We start from the raw sequence: 17,707 nt of genomic DNA on the forward strand, positions 1-17,707 counted from the left end.
AAAACGAAAATGAAAAATCAAAAAATGGCTTGGACTTCAAGAGGTTAATAGAGCGCTCACCTTTGTAGGAAAATAACAATTTTGTAGAATTATATAAAATACCCGATAGTTATGTTTATGAAGTTTTTGGTGTGAAAATAAAGTTAGTAAGATAGGTCACTTATTTGTGGGTGAACATATAAAATATTTTGATGGGTTAAAAAGAGAATGAATGAATAACGATAAGTGTGACACACTTCCCTCTCAAATCACTAGCATGTCAGAGCGAGAGACTTACTCTATCCAATCTGGATACGCAATGGGGTTCCACCTCTATTAACTTAGAATTTACTTATATTGTATTTTAAAATGGGGGTCTAAACCACACAACCCATTTGAACACAAAGTACAGGCAAAGATAAAGAGAAGCGGAGCAAGCAAGCAGCACAGGGTATGGTGTTTTTGCACTGACAAATATTTAGGGTATGTTCACACGGCCTATTTACGGACGTAATTCGGGCGTTTTTGCCCCAAATTACGTCCGAAAATAGCGCCTCAATAGCGCTGACAAACATCTGCCCATTGAAAGCAATGGGCAGACGTTTGTCTGTTCACACGAGGCGTAATTTACGCGCCGCTGTCAAAAGACGGCGCGTAAATAGATGCCCGTGTCAAAGAAGTGACCTGTCACTTCTTTGGCCGTAATTGGAGCCGTTATTCATTGACTCCAATGAATAGCAGCGCTAATTACGGCCGGAATGGACGCGGCGTTCAAGCGCCTGCACATGCCGTTACGGCTGAAATTACGGGGATGTTTTCAGGCTGAAACATCCCAGTAATTTCAGCCGTAACGGACGCCCTCGTGTGAACATACCCTTAGTGTCTAAGTGTATGTAACTATTCTTAGTGTTGAGAGCCTGGGACCAGTGGCGGATTAAGTAGACCATGGGCCCTGGGCTGTTACCCAAACTTGGGCCCCCCTTCCTCACCGTAACTATTTTTAACACTACCTTTTTGGGCAAGCATTAACAGTGTTACGATTCCCCTTGTCACAGCGCGGTGTCCCTACATACTGACAGGATCACACTGTGCAGGGACACAACCTCCTGACAAGGGGAATTGTCTATCAGTCCTGGACCGCAGAAAGACTTTTTGTGAAATACAAGGATTTCCTATAATAAACATGTCAGGAGAGGTGACAGATTCTCTATAAATCTAGTGACTCACAGGTGACGACGTCTCAGATTCTAGTAGTTTTTTTCCTCTTTTCTTCTCCATCCGGTCCAGCGCTCATGACGACTTCTCCCGGCCATGACTCATTTCTGCAGAATTTGCCACTTAGACGTCTCCTCACTTTTCCAACATTTCCACACCTATAAACGAAAATAAAGTTATCATGGTGCCACATAGTGTACCCCTAAATATAATAGCACCAAACACTGCGCGCCTGAATATAATACCACACACTGTAAAACACCATACACACAGCCCCCTGTACATAGTGCCACACACAGCCCCTGTAGATATTACACACCCCCATAGATATCGCCATACACAGCCCCCTCTATATATCACACATCCCCCTCGTAGAGAGCGTTACACACAGCCCCCTATAGATAGTGCCATACAGCCCCCCTGTAGAGAGCGCCACACAGCCCTCCCCCTCTTGTAAATAGCACCAAAAAGCCCCCCCTATAAAGAGCGCCACACACATACCACGGTGGATAGCACTACACAGCCCCCCCTTGCCTCACAGCGCTCCCCCTTGTATATAGTGCCTCACAGCGCTCCCCCTTGTATATAGTGCCTCACAGCGCTCCCCCTTGTATATAGTGCCTCACAGCGCTCCCCCTTGTATATAGTGCCTCACAGCGCTCCCCCTTGTATATAGTGCCTCACAGCGCTCCCCCTTGTATATAGTGCCTCACAGCGCTCACCCTTGTATATAGTGCCTCACAGCGCTCCCCCTTGTATATAGTGTCACACAGCGCTCCCCCTTGTATATAGTGCCACACAGAGCTCCCCCTTGTATATAGTGCCACACAGCGCTCCCCCTTGTATATAGTGCCACAAGGTTATGTACACATTTAAAAACTTTATATTATAATTATATATATATATAGTATGTCTGTGTATCAGTGTGATTGATTGATTTTATTAAAAAATATTTTTACTTTTTGAGATACGGCTGCTTTGTATCCTGTATCCGTCAGGTCAGCAGGACTGACGGGATCAGTGACACGCAGGATCCACCTCAAATCTATCACATCTAAGATTATAATTTAGCGCAGGGCCCGTTTCACTGATCCCGTCAGTCCTGCTGACCTGACGGATACAGGATACAAAGCAGCTGTATCTCAAAAAGTGAAAATATTTTTTAATAAAACGTAATTACAAAGTTGCACCAAACACACATTTTTATAAAAAAAAATAAAACCGACGTTATTTTTGCGACGTTTTTTCCGTAGACAATGCAGGTTTCGTTTTTTATCGTTTTTATGCACACATTTTTTGCCATTTTAGAATTTTTATTCATAAAGTTTGAAAATAATAGTAAAAAAAGAAGCTTTTTTACGTTTCAGCTATTTTTTTTTGGTAATAACATTGTTTTACCCTAAAATAGACCTTTTATCTGTGATCGGCATTGTCTACCGTAAATTTTAATATATTACATGTCTATATTAGGGTAATTGGGTCAGCGCTAGCGTTACAACAATGATTGGCGGGGGGGGAACGTTTTTTTTGGGGTGGGTATTTTATGTGTATTTATTATTATTTATTTTTTTTGCACTTTACTATTTTTTATTACTATGTTCTGATCCTCAAAGGTCAAAAAAGACCTTTGGGGAACTTTATATCTACTTTCTCTTTGTTTTACACCATGTTTTTCCACTGTAACTGGAGCTGCACAGCAGCCCCAGTTACAGGGGAAATCAGCCCTCTCACAGTGACGATTGTCACTAATAGGGCTGTGCTGGGTCTAGTAAGACCCAGCAACAGTCTGCCACTAACGGCACCCGGCGATCATGTGACCTGTCACATGATCACCGGGAGGAATAGAGACAGCGCCGCTGCTGCTGTCTCTATTCCTGTACACAAGCGTTCATTGAACGCTGTGTAAGAAGACATCGGAGAAGATAGAAGCAGCGAAAGCTGCTTCTGTCTTCTCCTCAGGGTCCCCGGCAGTCACTGACAGCCGGAGACCCGACATTCAGCTGCCCGATCGCGCGGGCAGCAAGTTAAAACCCGAGCCGTAGAAAGTCTATGGCTCGGGTTTTAAGCACCCGTCCCTGACCGCTGGCCGTAAAAATACAGCCAGCGGTCGGGAACCAGTTGGGCAGGAGGATAATCCTGTACTGACCTCAGCGCCGGTGACCGCCCGCCGGCTCTTCTCTTGCTGCTTTGGAGTAACAGAACAGCCGTCCGTCGCTGTTCTGTTACTCAATGGCGGCGGCCCGCACTGTCAGGGAGGCGTGTCCTACCCCTGGATCCCGGCGAATTCCCTGCTCCTCCCCATCTTCGGCCGTTAGCAGCGCTAGCGCGCTGAATAGATTTACGAGATAATGTGCGTTTCGGGCTGCCATGGGCCCCCTGGAAGCCTCGGGCCCCGGGCGGCCGCCCGAAACGCCCATATGATAATCCGCCACTGCCTGGGACATAACAACTAACCATGTTGTCTCATAGCAAAACCATGACACCACCCAACTATGACTACCTTTAGTAGCACGTAAGTTTAGGATATGAAAAATAACTAACCATTTTAGTCTCCATTCTCTATCCTGTGTCTCTTCCTCCTTTCATAGATTCCCCAGTTATACAGTATGCATTTTCCACCACCCTGTCCTTTTCACCTTTTCCATCATCTACCTTGATCACTAAGAAATGGTCTCTCTCATCTCCCGGGCCCAATATCTAGATAGTTAAACCCATGATAAAGTTATAGTAAACTTTTCCTTTATAAATTCTATACTGATTACATAAAAATATGAAACGTGTATATATATATATATATATATATATATATATATATATATATATATATATATATATATATATATATGTGTACGCAATTTGATCAAAATGTGCACTAAGAACCTCCCTATTGTAAGTACTGTAAAGTACTGATTTAGCATGTAATGCATATTTATATATATTTAGCGGCTTAGGTGACATTAGTGTTTGCAGTGTGCTGTCGCCATTTTGTTGTGTGCTGTATAAATTTGCAGTCACAGGCATTCTTGCACTTGCATACACGTTTTGTTTCATTTTGGAATGTGCTGTTCAAACTTTTGTGTTGTTTATGTGATCCATATATACTGCCTCCATTTTTTGATCTTGCACTCTTCCCATTCTGCCGTGGGTGAATGGTTCCTACCATCCCCAGATATATGTAGGCTTAGTCCCAGTTCTGGGTGTATGTGCAGAGTAGGTCCCCACCAGGATGCATTGTCGTGGCAGGTGAGAAAACAAAAGAACTAAGAACTTCCCTATTGTAAGTATATTTAGCAATAATGCATATTTATTTATATTTAGTGGTTTAGGTAACATTGGTGTTCGCAGTGTGCTGTCACCATTTTCTTGTTTGCTGCATATATATATATATATATATATATATATATATATATAATATTCAAAAAATAGGCAGCACTCCGCAGTAAATGTGAAAATAGGGTACTTTTATTGCCCCCTGTGCAACGTTTCAGCTCTGTCCTCTAGAGCCTTTCTCAAGCCTTTCTTTTTCTCAAGAAAGGCTCTAGAGGACAGAGCTGAAACGTTGCACAGGGGGCAATAAAAGTACCCTATTTTCACATTTACTGCGGAGTGCTGCCTATTTTTTGAATATTATCAAGTTTGGAGCGTGGTCTGTTCCTGAGGATTTGCACCCACCATACACCGGTGCTGCTAGATATATTTGTTTATCTATATATATATATATATATATATTTTAGTACTCTAAAGACTAAGCCTGCATATACTCTCTTGTTTCTTGTGTGTTGCATATATGTGGGGGTAGTGACTGCCTCCATTTTTGATCTTGCACTCCTCCCATTCTGACCTGGGTGATTTTAATTAGTCTAATGCTGGTTTCTACTGTCCCCAAGTATATGTAGGCTTAGACCCAGAGCTGGGTGCATGAGTAGCGTAGAGACCCACCTTATAAGGTCGCCTTGTCATGGCAGGTGGGCTCACACAATTTGATCAAAATGTGCGCTAAGAACCTTCAGCAGGAATGCATATTTAATTATATTTAGTGTTTAGATGGCATTAATGTTTGCAGAGTGCTGTCGCCATTTTCTTGGGTATTTTATATATATATATATATATATTTACATGGGGGTGAAATATATTAAGCAGTAAGTGAACAGTCAGTTCTTGAAATTTATGTGTTGGAAACAGGAAAAATGGGCAAACAAAAGGGTCTGATCTGACAAATTGTTGTGGCTAGATGATTGGGTCATATCATCTCTAAATTGGCGGGTGTTTCTGGTATACAGTGATTAGTAGCTACCAAAACTTGTCCAAGAAAGGGAAATCGGTGACAGATTTATGGGTGCCGGTGACAGATTTATGGGTGCTTAAGGCTCATTTATGCTCATTTATCTGGTCCAATCTCACAGAAGAGCTACTTTAGCACAAATTGCTGAAACATGTAATGTTGGGTATGATAGGAAGGTGTCAGAACAAACAGTGTTTCACAGTTTGTGACTGCATAGCTGCAGACCGGTCAGAGTGCCCATACTAATGTCTGTCTATTGCTGAATGCACCAACAATAGGCATGTAAGCATTAGAACTGGACCATGGAGCAATAGAAGGTGGCCTGGCCTGATGAATCCGATTTTATTTTAAATCATGTCGATGGCTGGGTGCATGTGCGTCGCTAATCTGGGTTAAAGATGGCACAAGGATACACTATAGGAAGAAGATGAACCGACAGAGGCAGTGTGATGCTCTGAGCAATGTTCTGCTAGGAAATCTTGGGTTCTGGTATTCATGTGGATTTTACTTTGACACGTACGACCTACCTAGATATTGATGTAGACCAAGTACACACGTTTTAGGCAACACTATTCCCCAATGGCAGTGGCTTCTTTCTGCAGGATAATGCGCGCCACAATGCAATTTGTTCAGGAATTGTCTGAGGAACTTGACAAAGAGTTTAAAGGGAATGTGTCGCTAGAAATTTATTTTTATTTTTTTAGTTAATTTAAGTGATTACACATTGTTTCATTTTTTAAATTTTTTCACAAGTCAGGAAATATTATAAATTAGATTCTAATTTATAACATTTCCATGTGCTGGCCACTAGAAGGAGCAGTTCCCAAAATTGCAACATGGTCAATGTGGTAAAGCAACCTCATTGCTTTATGCTGCAAATTTGGGGTAGAAACACTCTCTCTAGTCTCCTCACACAATCCCCCCTCCCTTATTCTGGCTAGTGACATGAGAAGGAGGGGTTTGAATCTTCAAACCTCCTACACTGTGAGCCGCCATTTTCTGAGCGACTGCACAGTGTAGGAGGATTTGATACAGTGCTCAGCAGACAGTATAACACGAACATACACGAACATACACGAACATAATACACACATCACATACACGAACATAAATTACCTGCTCCTGCCGCTGCTGCCGCCTCCGCTCCTATTCCTTGCGCCTTCGCTTCCTTGAACATATGGCTGGAAGCCGCGGCCGGAAGTCGTCATCTTACTGTCCAGCAGCGGCTTCCAGTCCACATGAATATGGCGCCGGATTTCGCTCTGCGAACGAGCTTAATTTTGGTCTGTGTGGGAGCGGCGCATGCGCCGTTCCCACACAGACGGCACACACTGCAGAGAATGGTACGACTCCCGTTCGCATTCTCTATGGGGTTGTATGTGCCGTATGCCGTTAATCGACACATACAGAGATGAAAAAAAATGGCAGCTCCCATAGAGAAGTAAAAGTAAGTACAAAGTTAAAATTAGAACACGAGAACACAAATAAATAAAATTTATGTTAATTTCATGACACCTTCCCTTTAAGTTGTTGACTTGGCCTTTGTATTCCCCAGATCTCAATCTGATCGAGCATTTGATCCAATCGATTCATGGAGGCCCCACCTTGCAACTTACAGGACTTAAAGGATCTCCTGCTAACGTTTTAGTGCCTGATACCACAGAGCACCGTCAGAGGTCTTGTGGGGTCCATGCTTCCATGTGTCACAGCTGTTTTGACAGCACGAGCGAGACCTACGGAATAAGAGGCAGCTGGTTTTAATGTTATGGCTGAACAGTTTTTGTATGTGTGTATATAGTTATATACATATATTTATTTGTTGCAGTGGGCTCAGAAATGCATGAAGACAAATTTTCAAACCGCGTTGTTTACTGATGAGTGCCGTGCAACCCTGGATGGTCCAGATGGATGGTATAGTAGTAATAAGTAGTAATAAGGGGTCATATGTTAACATGTAACTTGGCCTGTTAAGTTTTTTTTTGATTGAAAGAGCTTTTGATTTCTGTAAATATGACCTCCTGATGCTGCAAATTCAACAAATTACCATTTTAGTTCTCTTTACAACCTTTAAAATGTTTTGATCTCTGTTGTGCATAATAATTTGAAACAGTGCATTTTGAGTTTTTTACTTCTAAAAAAAAAATCTGTTATCATTAGGGGATTTGTTCAATAAAATTCGCATTATACTCCATCGGCTGATGGCTTAAAGATTATACTGACTGTCATTTGCATCGACTATTTAGGAAAATCAGCAAAAAATAACATTTGCATAATTATTTGGAATGCGGTGTTTATAGAAAAAATATCTATTCCATGATTCTAACACACTACATTTCTGACTTTATACAGAGTTAAAGAACCAAAAGAACATATAGTTTTCATAGACCAATAGCAATAACATAAAACGGGCCTCTGGTACTTTCGTGCAGCCATCAAATTGCTTCACAATTAGTGCGTATCTAAAAATACAAAAAAAGCAAACAATTAATGTATAGTACACATAAGCACCATAATGATGAAACAGGTTAACAATACACGCAAACAAAACGTCCAGATCAGACCTTTGAAATACATATATGTATAGGCTAACTATACCATCAAACGAGTCCACCAATAATACCCCCATATATCAGGACAAAAGCCACCTTCTATTCTAGATATGTGGACCAAAAGGGTATTCCACATTCAATCCCTTGGGGGACATAGTTTCAAGTCTATATATCCATTCCAATTCCTTTCTTTTAAGGGCCCGCTCCCTATCCCCACCTCGTCTCATTGGGGGTACTGTATCTATAATTCTGAATCTAAATTGTGACACCCCATGATTATTATCCAAAAAAATGTCTGGATACTGGTAGATCCCGTCTTTTTGTTTTTATGTTAGATTTGTGATTCCTCATCCTCAATGTTACCTCCGTTGTGGTCTCCCCGATATAGTGAAGACCGCAAGGGCAACTGAGTCAGTAAATGGCAAAAGCTGTCTGACAAGTCTAGATACCCCGAATGGTCATTGGTTTACCGGTTTGTGGATGGTTAACGACGAGTTGTGCGTTTGGACACGTTAATTGTATTGCTGGTGTTGAATTTGACTTGACTGCATACCGCTTGTTTGTTAGAACGATTCTTGATATCCTCCTCTGACCCTTTTCATCGATGAGTTTTTCACGTCCACAGGATTTCCTTACACTGGATCTTTGTCTTCGATCAGACCATTATCAGTATACCCTCGACACTGTTGTACGAGAAAACCCCACAAGGTTGGCAGATTTTTAAATACTGTCCCCTGCTAGTCCAGCACCAGTCACCAAGGTTTGTTCGAAGACGCTCCATTTGCTCGATTTTCCCATTTTAATGTAGATTCTCACTGAATCTGATCCACGGAAAACTTGCACACTTTAGTTTATGCTGCACTCTGGGGTCACGTGTATAAGTTCTATACAGGATAGCTTCAATCGAGAAAGGGCAGGTGTCTAATAAAGTGAACATTCAGTGTGTGTGTGTTTGGATTAGAATAGAGATAAGTTATAAAGATGTCAGGGTTACATGAGGTATCAAGTGGATAAACAGAGATGTTAACAGAACGTACTATGAAAACAATATAACACTACGCTGTTATTTATTAATCTGCTTTTATTAAGTGTTAACTTGAAAAATGAACACAGCCATGTATTTATAATAAGTGGTTGTGGTGGGAATGTTTCAATACAAACACAGAAATGACCAGTGGAATTCAGCTCAGTGGAATCATTAACAGGTTTACAGGTTGTGACAAATTCTGAAGATACATGGTAAGGAAATTGGAGAACAGTTTTGAAAGTTTGATGTACAAATACATAGGGAGCCGGTAAAATGTGTCATTTCTTTACTCTTCACAAAGCTCATCTACTAAAGAACCTGGATACTAAGAGAAACATTACTCCATACCTGCTGAAACTGTGAGGTTTACAGAGGAAGATAGTAGCGTAAGGCAGGGTTGCCAACCGTTCGTAAATTTACGGACCGTCCGCAGCGTCCGGCAGAAAAAAGCACCGTCCGGCATTTTTCCTCATTCTCCCGGAACTTTGCACTGCGCATGAGCTAAAATGTACATGCGCTGTGCAAAGGAATAATAGGCCGCGGCGAGGCATATTTTTAGATTCTGCTTGACTTCTGCGGAATCTGAAAATATGCAGGCCGCTCCCAAGTGAGGTTGGTGCCGGGAGTGGACCAATCCAGTCACTGGACTGGTCCACTCCCAGGCCGTCATCAACCCCAGTCAGAAGTGGAACTCTGCCGCTGCGCCGCATGACCTCCTCTGCTCCTCCTAATGGCGAGTCACGTCAGGCAGAGTGGAGAATGGTAGCAGTAGGCTACCACTACCACTCTCCGCTCTGTTTGCAGCGTGGCACTTAGAGCAAGAGGGGGAGTGTGGCACTAAGAGCAGGGGGGAATTTGGCACTAAGAGCAAGGGGGGAGTGTGGCGCTAAGAGAAAGATGGGAGTGTGGCGCTATTTACAAGGGGGAGCTGTGTGGCACTATTTAAAAGGGGGAGCTGTGTGGCACTATTTACAAGGGGTGGGAGTGTTGCGCTATTTACAAGGGGAGCTGTGTGGTGCTATTTAGAGGGCGAGCTGTGTGGCGCTATTTACAAGGGGGAGCAGTGTGGCGCTATTTACAAAGAGGGGAGCTATGTGGCGTTATTTACAAGGGGGAGCTGTGTGGCACTATTTACAGGGGGGCTGTGTGGCACTATATACAAGGGGGAGCTGTGTGACGCTATCTACAAGGGGGGACTGTGTGGCGCTATTTACAAGGGAGAGCTGTGTGGTGCTATTTACCAGGGGGGCTGTGTAGCACTATCTACAAGGGGGGCTGTGTGGCGCTATCTACAAGGGGGGGCTGTGTGGCGCTATCTACAAGGGAGGGCTGTGTGTGGCACTATCTACAGGGGGCAGAAAGGGGTCACGGTTACTGAGGGGCACTTTTATTGTGTCGAGCACTGAGGGATCATTATTACCATCTGGATCACTGGATTACGAGTTGGTTTAGGGGATGGGGAATAGGTGTGGAATGTGCTGGAAAAGCTAGAAACCAACATGTCTGTGTGTCAAATTCTGCAGAGACAAGTCGTGACTTGAATAAGTCGTCACACTGATCTGGGCCGAATGGGAAAAAAAAGGGAAAATGAACAATTCTAATTAGAGAAAACATCATCTAAATTAGCATGGGAAAGCTAGAAAGCTACAAGCAGAGCTGTGATTGGTGAGTCACTCCTAGCACTTTGCACAGTGCACAGGCAAGGATTTTGTAATGTGCTCGTAAAAATTTTGGTCTGTCCGGGATTTTTAGCTCAGTTGTCCAGAAATTTCTGAAGTGGATGTTGGCAACTCTGGCGTACAGCTACTTTTAGACAATCATAATGCAGTAAGGGCAACATTAAGGTTGCAATACCTCGATCTCCCATGGTTCAACTCAACCAAACTCAGATCACCATAGTGATCTGAATCCAGTTTAGTAGAACTGCAGGAAGCCCAGGAATTGTGGCCAAAATACAGGTGCTAAAATGGGCCACCTGAAAGTGGAATAAAGATGACCGGCAGAGCAAAAGCATTTTGATGGGAGGCTGCAGGCATGCTAGTATGCTACAATTTTGTCACAGAGACAAAATTAGAGATAAAAGTCTGCTAAGCCGTATTATTGCAATTAGATCTATAGGCAGATTAGGTGTAAAAAATAACTTTATTGGTAATGGAGACATGGCCAAGCCCTCCTGTCAAGTGATTGAGAAATGTTGTTGCTTACAAGGGTTTTTCTTAGAATGGCTATTCATACAAAAAATTTCCAAGTTGAGAAGTTATTCAAAAGCATCCGAGTCTCTTCATTCTTTGAAAAGACTTACTTAGATGTGTTTCAAGCTCCATTCATCACAAATGTGTCTCCTGCTTCCTACAGTCCTTCCACACCAAACTCGCCCAACTATGCTTTTATAGATTTAACTTTGTGCACTGGGGCATAGTGATGCTGGAACAGAAATGGTCCGAAGCCGAAACTGTTCCCACAAAGTTGGGAGCATACAATTGTCCAAAATGTCTTGGTATACTGAAGCATTAAGATTTCTCCACACTGGAACTAAGTGGACTAACAACCCCATAGCTTTATCCCTCCTCCACCAAACTTTACAGCTGGCACAATACAGTTCAGCAGGTAACGTTCTCCAAGTATTCTCCAAACCCAGACTCGTCCATCAGATTTCTACTGCCCCAGAGTCCAGTGGCGGCGTGCTTTACACCACTCCATCCGAAGCTTGACATTGTGCTTAGTGATGTAATTCCTGCATGCAGCTGCATGGCCTTGGACATCCATACCATAAAGTTCCCGGCTCACAGTTTTTGTGATAATGTTAATACCAGAGGAAGTTTGCAACAGTTATCGAGTCATCAGAGCGTTGGCGACTTTTATGCACTATGCGCCTCAGCACTTGGCGACCCCGCTCTGTAACTTTACGTAGCATGACACTTCGTGGCTGAGCTGTTGTGGTACCTAAATGCTTTCACTTTGCAATAATTCCAGTTGATCGTGGAATATCTAGGAGGGAAGAAATTTGAAGAACTGACTTGCTGCAATGGTGGCATCCTATTACAGTACCACGCTTGGATTCAGTGAGCTCTTTAGAATGACCCATTCTTCCACAAATGTTTTTAAATGTGACTGCATGGCTAGGTGCTGGATTTTATACACCTGTGGCAATGGGACTGAATGAAACACCTCAATTCAATGAGCACTGCTCCTATCTGTTTCTCTACAGAAGCTGACAGATCATAAACTGCAGGAAGACATCTCAGAACCATTCCGTCAGTGTGTAACAAGCTGACGGGGAGAAGGAGCATCACAGTGTGTGAGATCCGCTCTGGTTGTAGATGCAGAGGAAAGGGCTGAGCTACATGCACATGCATGTCCTCAACACAGTTGGGGGATGCAACTAATGACTACAGGATCTAATAGTGAGTGCCCGATTGACATTACATTTACATACTGTATATCTCTTTAGACATCTATTTTCTGTAAATACACACATTTAAGAAAATTAATAATTTCAAGTACGGAGCATAAGTAAAGAGGATGTCTATGGTGAGACAACCCCTTTTAAAGGTTAGGTTTACAGTATGCCAGGTCAGCACGATCAGCGGGACCTTTTGCAATATTTCACTGAACCTATGCCCCAGACATATGAAACAGTATGCCTATAAAGTTGCATACATTTGCCATTGACTCTCAGTCAACTACGCTATTCAATGCACTTAATGCAAAGGTATAGTGTCTTATACCAGCCAGACATAGGCCAAAAAAAAAAACACTCTTCTGGCATAGACCAAACGTGCAACTCCTGGGCCCTTGTGCAAAACCTGTAACAGGACGGACCCCCACCCCACACTAACTTTATGCCATTTACTGTATAACACTGGTGTCTTCCTATGGGGCAGAGGGGCCTTTGAGCCCCCTTAGGAACCAGTGAGGAATAAGAGAGTTTTGGAATAGCACCACTTCGGAAACTTGGCCTCGTATGTTTTGCTGAACTTACTTAGTAAAATTAATGAAGTTCTCTGTTAATAAACCAGAGCACAGATCCAGAGTTTGACCTCATTGACTGTTCATTGCGAGTTTACCAGACTTCTGTTATCTGACACCTGCTCAGAATCGGATCTGTGTTTCGGGAACAAAACCTCTTTCAGTCTGAAAATGTAGGGTCACTGCAATACTGTCATTGTATTAATGTTTTAGAAAGAACAGGCATGAGATACTATAAACATCTCTAAACCTAAATTCTGTAGGCAGCAAGTAGCGTCCAACTAACCCAGTGACCTGCATCTGGAAAATGTACTATGGTCCAGCTATGTTAAACCATGTGTTTTTTTTGACAACTCATTCTGTGCATCCACTTGTTATAAATCACATTATCCGAATAAGTGTAAGATCTTTAATAATACTGTCAACTAAAGTGAATCTCTGGTAAACCCTGGATAATGCTTCCATCAGCTACATAAGTTAACATGTTCCCCAGGATTAATTTGAACTGTGAATATCTTTTACAAGGTACTAAGCCTCATTGTAGGGACAACCATTTTTTATTTTTTTTTTAATCTTTTTTTCAGACTTAGGATTCTGGGATTAGTCTAAACAATATTTATCCATGTAAACTGGAACCATTGAAACATTGTTCTGCATAGGAACTGTATAAATAAAACAGTAGGATACTTTAAATTAAGGCTATTTTCAAAATGTATTAAAGTTTTATTTTACATACATTGGAGCAGTAAAAAAGTGGTTGCAAAAGTGTACATGTACTTTAAAGAGCCTTAATTTTAAATGTTACATTTTCTTCTAATGCCCTGTAAGTTACAGATGAATATTACTGTTTTTCATATATCATTGGAATCATGGTGGTGCAATCTCTTGACCAACAGCTGGTGTACAATAAAACCAATACAATTGGTAAGTCTTAATTCTGGCAATGTCATGCCAACATAATCACTGAGTAATATTATTTTTACATATTGTAATTGGTTTATAGGAAGCTTTAAAGAGGTTATCCCACTATTAAATATCATATTCATTACATAGATCATAAAAAATTAACAATGTTTGCCATTTACATGCTGTTTAAAAAAAATTATCCAGTGAAGAGTTATGACATCTACCTACATATTTTGGCGTCACCTGGTTTCCAAAGTGTATAGAAATGTTGCACGTCTACCTGCTGAGCTGAGTGATGGTGGACACACATGCTTAATTACCCCCCCCCCCCCACAGCCAGTTCTCTGAATAATGATTCGCTGTTCACATCAGAGTAGCCAAAATAAATCTCTTTCTGTCCTGCTTGTCAGGGAAGGAGCAGAGTCTTTGCAGTAGAATGGTAGTATAGCTAAGGAGACTCCTTTTGCAAGGGATGTAAGAAGGGACTATATTGTAAGCTTTCAGAGGGGGAAGGAGACTAATGTTGCTCAGAGCCCCTCCCCTAGCAGCACCAAAGGGCACATATGGAAGCAACAAATGATGAAAAAGTTATTTTGTTATGCTAGTACACTAATAAAACGTAAAAACCAGCAATTAACAGAAATTCAGGACTTTATGAGGATTTATGGCATAACCTCTTTGAATAGAAAAAAAACATCATCTAGTAGGCCTCTTCTGAAGGCTTCTGAGGGCATTTGTCAAAGTCTACCTAGAAAACTGTGCAGGAAGGTAGTTCCCTGCTGGTTCAGAGTCTGTACAGAGCTTGCTTTAGTGATTTGCATTTTGGGAAATACGGTATTTGTACAAGGCACTATAAAGTATTCTGATATGACTTTCCCAGAATACAGTGTAGCTCAGAGTGCAGAGAATGATAGAACTTAGGCTGCGTTTACATCTGCAACAGGGCTCTGTTCCGACATTCCGTCTGAGCCTTCCGTCGGAACGGAGCCCTGACTGACACAAACGAAAACCAGAGTTTTCCGTTTCCATCCCCATTGATTTCAATGTTGATGGATCTGGTGCAAATTGTTTCCATTTGTCTCCGTTATGCAGGGGTTCCGTTGTTATGATGTTCCGTTCTGACGTTCCAGAGGTTTCCGTTTCCATCACCATTGATATCAATGGTGATGGATCCAGTGCCCATGGTTTCCGTTTGTCTCTGTTATGCACCAGATCCGTAGTTTTGCTGAATATTTACCCATAAAGACTCCACACTATCACCATCTCCCCCAATGTCTTCATTCAGGACTGGTCTTAGGCTGGATTTTACAAACAGACAAACCCCTCCACCTTTTTCATCTTTTCTATCCCATCTGAATACGGAGTAGCCCCCCACATGTGTTACCCAGTCATGGCTCTCATCCAGCCAGGTTTCTGTTATGCCCACTACATCATAATCCATGTCAGTCATTATCTCCAACTCGTCCAACTCGTTTACTTGCAAAACTTCTTGCATTCGCCAGCATACATTTCATCTTACTGACACCTTTATTATTCTTAGGTCCATATTTATTCCTATTCACCTCCCTACTCGGCTTGCTAACCCCAGCCCTCACTAAATCCCCATTAATTTTGGCACTCTTTAGAAAGCAGCCATACATATGGTGTAATTGATTATTGAGGTAGCTTATTTGCGGATGATGTTATACTAATATTGTCCTCTCCTAATGAATGATGGAAACAAATAATGGACACTTTTAAATTAGTTTTTGGAGGTTTAATACTATAAAACGAATTCTCAACAAGCAAATTTCAAGCACTCAGTCTTTTTCTGACAATGAGGTGAACTTAGATATGATTAATGGAAGCAACAATAATGATACTCCCAAGATCCTGTATTGTTTTAGGAAATGTTCTAGGCAACTGGTCAGGTAAACCTCTTGAACAACTTCAAAATGAATTATTGTAATTTGTATGGAATTATAACAAACCTAGGGTATCTAGAGATATTCTTTATAGAAGAATCCCAAAAGGGAGTCCCATGTCTAGCTGACCCATGCCTTTCTTTGTACTATAGTAAGAGCAGAACCGATAAAAATACAGGGACATATACAAAAACACAGAAAAAGGCCATACTTACAAATGGACACAGCCAGGTCAGAAATGCTGATGAAAGGGCGAGCAGGTGCTTTAAATAATAATAGCCACTCCCACTAGTCTTGAGGGGAGTGGTGTGTGGTGCATGGGATGTGTAGTAATAAATAATAAATGAATAGTGTGTGTGCAAGTGTAATACTATAAGTGAAATATAGGGGGCAGTAATGAGTGAAGTGCCTCAATAGAAATAAATGGATAATGGGGTGCAAGTGAGTGAAACATGGAGGGATAGTGTGTAAGTCATGAGGCACAACGTGTATAGCCAGGTAGAAGCCTATTTGTGACGCCTTGATAATTCATAGAGCGGGCTACCCTGCTTGCTATGCCAAACAACAACACATTCGCTTCTCTTGGACACAGCCGGGTCTTTGATGCTGGGAGAGCATGGTGTGTTGTTGTTTGGTATAGCAAGCAGGGTAGCCCGCTCTATGAATTATCAAGGCGTCACAAATAGGCTTCTACCTGGCTATACACGTTGTGCCTCATGACTTACACACTATCCCTCCATGTTTCACTCACTTGCAACCCATTATCCATTTATTTCTATTGTGGCACTTCACTCATTACTGCCCCCTATATTTCACTTATAGTATTACACTTGCACACACACTATTCATTTATTATTTCTTACTACACATCCCATGCACCACACACCACTCCCCTCAAGACTAGTGGGAGTGGCTATTATTATTTAAAGCACCTGCTCGCCCTTTCATCAGCATTTCTGACCTGGCTGTGTCCATTTGTAAGTATGGCCTTTTTCGGTGTTTTTGTTTATGTCCCTGTGTTTTTATCGGTTCTGTTTGTGCATCAGGAACGTTCTGTTCCAGTTTAGGAGTTAGGGACTCGCAAGTCTGGGGATCCTTGTCGTGGATTGCGAGCTTGCGTCCTTTTGGCCAAAATGATTACCAATACCCCAGGTATTTTTCATTATTATGTATATTCGCTTCTCTTGGACACAGCCGGGTCTTTGATGCTGGGAGAGCATGGTGTGTTGTTATTTGGCATAGCAAGCAGGGTAGCCCGCTCTATGAATTATCAAGGCGTCACAAATAGGCTTCTACCTGGCTATACACGTTGTGCCTCATGACTTACACACTATCCCTCCATGTTTCACTCACTTGCACCCCATTATCCATTTATTTCTATTGAGGCACTTCACTCATTACTGCCCCCTATATTTCACTTATAGTATTACACTTGCACACACACTATTCATTTATTATTTCTTACTACACATCCCATGCACCACACACCACTCCCCTCAAGACTAGTGGGAGTGGCTATTATTATTTAAAGCACCTGCTTGCCCTTTCATCAGCATTTCTGACCTGGCTGTGTCCATTTGTAAGTATGGCCTTTTTCTGTGTTTTTGTATATGTCCCTGTGTTTTTATCGGTTCTGTTTGTGCATCAGGAACGTTCTGTTCCAGTTTAGGAGTTAGGGACTCGCAAGTCTGGGGATCCTTGTCGTGGATTGCGAGCTTGCGTCCTTTTGGCCAAAATGATTACCAATACCCCAGGTATTTTTCATTATTATGTATATTCGCTTCTCTTGGACACAGCCGGGTCTTTGATGCTGGGAGAGCATGGTGTGTTGTTATTTGGCATAGCAAGCAGGGTAGCCCGCTCTATGAATTATCAA

This window comes from Rhinoderma darwinii, chromosome 6, assembly GCF_050947455.1.
Source record: "Rhinoderma darwinii isolate aRhiDar2 chromosome 6, aRhiDar2.hap1, whole genome shotgun sequence".
Lineage (NCBI taxonomy): Eukaryota > Metazoa > Chordata > Amphibia > Anura > Rhinodermatidae > Rhinoderma > Rhinoderma darwinii.